Source organism: Fistularia commersonii, chromosome 27 (genome assembly GCF_037954325.1).
Source record: "Fistularia commersonii isolate RoL2024-O1a breed Wild chromosome 27, RoL_Fcom_v1.0, whole genome shotgun sequence".
In the NCBI taxonomy this organism is placed as follows: Eukaryota; Metazoa; Chordata; class Actinopteri; order Syngnathiformes; family Fistulariidae; genus Fistularia; species Fistularia commersonii.
Window position 1 is genome coordinate 11,174,054 of NC_141310.1, and position 5,848 is coordinate 11,179,901.

At 46.9% G+C, this 5,848-nt stretch overlaps 1 long non-coding RNA gene across 1 annotated transcript; it reads left to right on the top strand.

Annotated features, from left to right (window-relative positions):
- The first annotated feature begins 877 nt into the window (after positions 1–877).
- LOC147218043 (uncharacterized) lies at positions 878–3,667 on the top strand. The gene is made up of 4 exons (XR_015108844.1): positions 878–968; positions 3,065–3,122; positions 3,246–3,443; positions 3,561–3,667. It is a non-coding gene; the product is annotated as an uncharacterized LOC147218043 (long non-coding RNA).
- Positions 3,668–5,848: the final 2,181 nt, after the last annotated feature.

Sequence of the window (5,848 nt, forward strand, 5' to 3'; positions counted from 1 at the left end):
CTTTAAACGGAGCGAATAATTAAAAAAAAAAGTGCTAGCCAAACTATTTTGGGAACGTTTCGCTATTTATAATCCTGGGTTGCTGAGCCCAGCACGCATTTAAAAATGGTTCCCGGTATCTGCCTGGTGCAAATGTCCTAAATGGAGCCGGGGAGTCAATGGAAAAGGTGAAAATAAATAGTAACAGCTAGTCTTGGAGGGCGTGTCCGAGTCGTGTCAGCGGGGTGACTAACAGCTTCCCGGCATTGTCGACATAAGAGAAACTAATCACACATGTTTTAATACGAAAGTAGCGTTGGACGGGCTGAAAACAATACAGACAGGCACCAAAAATAGCTTTGGTGTTGGAAAGGGATAACTCCCATCCTGAGGGGAACATTCACCGGCGTTACAACTTTATTTAGCCGCGGTCGGCGGGTCTTTAATTTGATATGGAGTTGTTTGGGGGTAATTTTCTCAGTATTCATCGTCCTCGTATTGGTTACGCATTTGCACTGTGCGCAATGCAAACATTTAAATCTGCGCAGACAGCTGATGAGAAGATAGATGAGCTATGGGAATTCGATCTCTTTGTTGACGGGGGCGGACCGCTCCGTCCGACCGAGTCGGAGCCCTGGATGGATAGGTTGACGAACGAAAAAAAGAAAAAGGGGAAAAAAAAAAAAAAAAACGAAAGACAGACAGCAGCGGAGCAGAGGCTGCTCAGCGGGGATGTGAGAGGAAGGAGGTAGCGGTGGAGCTGGCCACCGCTGGGACCGGAGAGAGGTCATGGTGAAATGGAAACTGAGTCTCCACCCAAGCTCCCTGGGTAATATCCAGTGACTGCCTGCCCCCCTTCACCCAGTACCACAACCTGAGCTGTGTTTAGCACAGACCAGAATGAGCCCTGCAGAAAAGGAGAGAGGGAACAGGTCACCGATTCCGGCGGGGTACATCCTTAATCTTAACAAAAGGAGGGGATGTGTCAGGTATGGGGGTGCATTTGCGGTGCAGAGTGATCACTTTTGACAGCCTTTAAACTACAAATCCTGACTCTACCAAAGGTTCTGACCCGGGCTCCGCCATAGGAATGCGGCGCTCCACCTGCGATGGCCCTATTTCCTGCCGGCCGCTTCAAAATAAATGCGTGCTTTGTTTCAGCAGAAGCCTCACATCAATTACCGTGAAGGAAAAAGCGACCCGGCGCGGACGTAGGCAGATATTTATCGCCGGGGACGAGCAATAAAGAAGCCGGACAAGAAGAGTAACGGCCAGCTTGGACTCTTTTGAAAATGTTGCAACAGCGAATGTTGCGTCCGGCACGTTTTTTTGTGCTTTTTTTACCGTGAGGTCGATGTGAAGAAACCGAAATTTAAGGCTCGTGCCTTCAATTTTTTGGATCTCAGCCGACCTCCTGCATTTGACTTTTTCATATATGTGGAGTGTGTGTTATATGAGGACAAATAACCCGTTGATACCGATCTCTCTCTGTTGCCTTTTATTCCCCTGACCGGCAGCTACTAGTTCTCCTTTTAACCTTTTCATCAATATTCCAGATGGAAACGTCAGCGATACATCCCCGCGTGCTCGTTCGGAGCGCTTGTTTCGATATTTTGACGGCCGCGAGTGTGAACACGAGGGCTCAGGTGGAACAGCCATGGCGTAATTGGAGAGGTTCACCGGTTTGATCCCTTGTCACGACCGTGCTGGAGTGCGGCTGAAGTGTCCTTGACCCCTAATTGCTCCCGACGTGCATGGCGGCGCCTTCGGGGCCGCCGGTTTTCAAGTGCTGAGTATGAATGGGTGAATGAACAATCTAAAGGGCTTTGAATAACAACTATACGGAGAAGAAACAAACATGAGTGCTATAATGTTGCCGCAATGTCTTATAGCCGGCTCCCTGAGCTGAAGCCTTCTGCTGAGAAAGATTAGCTTTTGCCTCCTGATGTGGACTGGCGTTGAAGCCAGATATGAACGAAGCTATTATATAATTTTAAAGGCAAAATGGCTTGACAACAAATCCAAAATATGCGATCGCGGCCCTAAAAACCCGGGTGTCATGCAGCTTGAGTTGAAGTAGCTTAGCTAGTCACTGACATCTCACTATGTGTCGCCCTTGAGGTTCGTGTCTTATTTTGACTCGTTGGGTGAAGCCCAAGTGATGTCACCAAGAAAGCACCAGATATGCTAACCCCGGCTAGCTCGCCCATCCCTGGCAACAATTTCCAGTCCTTCACAGGTCCTGTTCCCTCCGCCACCTCCTCCTGTAGTTCACTAAAATGTTCTCTGCTACCAAAACGCCTTGCTTTTGGGTTCCTCAGCATGACTTAAAATCGACCTCAATCCTCAGATGTGATGTGATCATTGATTCCAGCTCCCCTAGCTCACCTGCACCAAGCTCTCACCAATTTAGCATAGCAATCAGTCGTCGTCTTTTTTTCCTTTCGGCTTTTCCCTTCAGGGGTCACCACAGCAAATCAACTTTCTCCCTATTCTCTGTATCCTCCTCTCACGCCACCTACCTTTTTATCTTCTCTCACTACATCCTTATATCTACTCTTTTTGGTCTTCATCAAGACCTCCAATTCCAGCATCTGTCAACCAATATTATCGCTATCCCTCCTCTGTGCATGACCCAACCATCTCAGTCTGTCTTTTCTGCCGTCCCTGTGATGGACTCATTCCTGAAGTTGTCCGTCCTTGTCACTCCCAAAGAAAACCTCAATGTCTTCATCTCTGTGACCTCCAGCTCTGCCTCCTGTCTTTTAGTCATTGTAACTGTTTCTAGGCCATACAGCATCGCTGGTTTCACTACCACTCTTGTACGCCTTTCCGTTCATTCTGGCTGATAGTCTACGATCTCATAGTACCTCTGACACAAGTCTCCACCCATTGCTGCCTGGCTGGATGAGACAAAGAGCCACCCACGCTCTCCATTGCCCTGGACTGTTGACCCTAAGTACTTGAAATCCTCCAACTTCTTGATCTCCACTCCCTGTAGCCTCAGCGTTCCACCCGAGTTCCTCTCATTCCCGCACATATATTCTGTCTCGCTGGGACTAACCTTCATTCCTCTCCTTTCCAGAGCATACCTCCACCTGTTCCCTGCACTCACGACAGATCACGGTGTCATCAGCAAACAAGTCAGTCCCACCTAAAATCAGTTTGGACTGTAACTGCACACTTGCATTATCAAACAGAGATACCAAAATGTTGACTAAGTAACTGGTTGGCCACGGTTTTACAAACCACAGCATGCCGTGTAGTCTATCCAGGTATTCACGAAAGGGACTCGGATCTTGCACTGCCCCTCCAGTTTCCCGGCAACTCTGCCCCCGCATCCAGAGCCTCAGATCTTTCGTCCTTATTCTGTTTGATCCCTCTCAAAAACCTACGTTGCGGTGCGAGTGACAGTGCCAGCGGGAGTTGCAACCTACCTATAGATCCACTGAAGAAACCACGCGGTAAGATTTCACAAGAAGCAGTGGTGTGAATAGGAACCGTCTCTGTGCAGTCAAATTGGAAACATTCCTGCAAAGATAACGGCCAACATTTGACACGTTCTTTCCTTCTTCCTGGAGGCGGGACTGCCAGAGATCCCCGACAGACTCCCCTCTCAGACACATCATTTAACAGCATTTGGATATGAGTAGTTGGAGAATCCAGTAAGGAAGTGTTGGACAGGTCGTCTTCCCTCGCCAAGATGAGCTGTAGAGGCAGCAATTTGATTGTTTGTTTGTTTAGAAGTTTATAAGGACAGTGTACAATTACATTCAGCACAGAGGCAGAGATGTTTGTACCAGATTGTAGCTCATAGCTAATTTCCATGTGTGGTCCTGGACAATACAAATATAAAACTGTACAAAATAGAAACTATATAGAAAACATACAGATAGGCAATAAAATAACTATACAATATATAAACAGGCAATAAAATATGTATTTTGCAAGTTGAAAGTGCTATTGTTGTGATATTGTTGTGATGTTATTACTTTGGTTATCTGGGGGCCATCAGATGTTACCCTTCTGCGTAACATCTGATGGCAAAATGCCCGTCTGGCATCGTTAGCATTGTTAGGCATTTGATTTGCTGCTGTCTCTAAAATAGTTTTTAATAAATGCACAATCATTTAGAAGAAAAAAAAAAAAGAAGTCATTTCCAGTTGTTATTTAAGTCCACATCGATTACTTTGATTAAATGCGTACTAAGAAAATGGTCGCCTTATTGGACCGAAACCCATTAGGAGTACGACTAGCTTTTCAGTCCACTGCCTGCAGCAGATGCTTTTAAACCGAGTTACAGTCTTTAGGTTGTCAATGGTGAATATTTTCATTTTTTTTTTAGCCTTTTTCTGCGGTCCAAATCTAAGCTGAGAATGCCCAAAGCATCCCTGCAAATCTGCAACCGAGATCTGGCTTCGACGCGAGCGACTCCTTCTCGAAACTTCCTCGGCGCCACTTGTGACTCCTTCAGTAACTTTACGATCACGAGCTCAAACCCCCCATTTGGTTTTCAATCGCCAGCCTGAGCAAAGGATTCAGCGCTCAGAGCACAAAAACCTTCTCCTCCCTGAACTCCAGGTGACGTCCTGCCGCCAGAATAACCAACGCAAAACTTTGAAAAGTTGCGTCGGCCCGGTTCCCCTCCGCGAAGCGCCCGTGAAGCTGAATAACCCGAGGCGGCTCGTACGGCCGGCCGGCGCCGAATTCAATGAACTGTACCCGAAAACGGGATTACTTTGTGAGACATTTTAAAGGTCCGGCCTTTCGAGTCGGAGCCGGGCGGTAAATAGCCATTATAACGTGGGGTGTTTAACAGAATTGCCTCTCATTTTCACTTTCACGCATGGTTTGAGGATCTCCTGCGGCGGAGAGCCGGGCTCCTTTGTCAGACGTTAATCGGCGATGGAGATTGTTTCGGAGAAGTAAAACATTATTAGACAAGTGTAAAGGGCAGACTCAGCCGTTGGATCGCCAAATGATAGGTTGCGGCGATCGCTGGTGATTTGGAGCGTTTGTAAGACGTGACTCCATGCCAACGTGGTGATTACAAGCGGTGACCTTTTTTTTTTTTTTGTTTGTTTTTTTTCTGCGTTGGGCTGCATGTTTATTTTATCCGCCGTACTCTCACGCTTAACTTATTATATCTGCAGTGTATTTTTATTTTTATTTTCCTTTACACAGTGTGTTGCAGGCCTTTTTTTTTTTTTTTTTTTTTTTTTTCTCGAGTCAATAATAAAAATAACATTTGTAGTTACCCAGCCCAAACCAGTACGGGACATTTGCTGCCAACTATCCAGAAAATGCGTTTCTGGTTCCTTGGACTATTATATGGTTTTCACCAGCAAGAGGCGGTGAGGTTGGCTTGCTTCCTGATAGAGATTTATACGGGCTTCATGGTTCGTTCTGGCTTCGGAGTGTTTGCGTGCGTGCACGGACGGGGGTGTCTGTGGACACGCACACATAAACATTAAAAGGTATTTCCTTTTCCACTGGGAAAAATATAAGATCAAGTTGTTCTTTGGCTCGCCTCCCTTATATGTCTCGGCGATGTGCGAGCGGGAGGCTATTTTCGTACGAGCTTCTATTCGACTGGTGTTTTTTCGTTGTAATTTGCGGCTCCGGTCCTCGAAAGTACGACATCACGTCGCGGGAGACGTATTCAGGACGTATCCTCCTGTTGATAATCCTAATTTCCAAGTTTTCGCTCAGCCCGTCGCGAAAAGAACGACGTCGCCGCGCATGTAAACACCCGCGTATATGCACGCAAATCCCAAATTGGAACGCACGGCGGGGCCCGCCGCGCCGTGTTATGCAATAACGGCCAGAGTCAAGTTTTCACTACCAAGAAGGCACACAAACTGAAAGC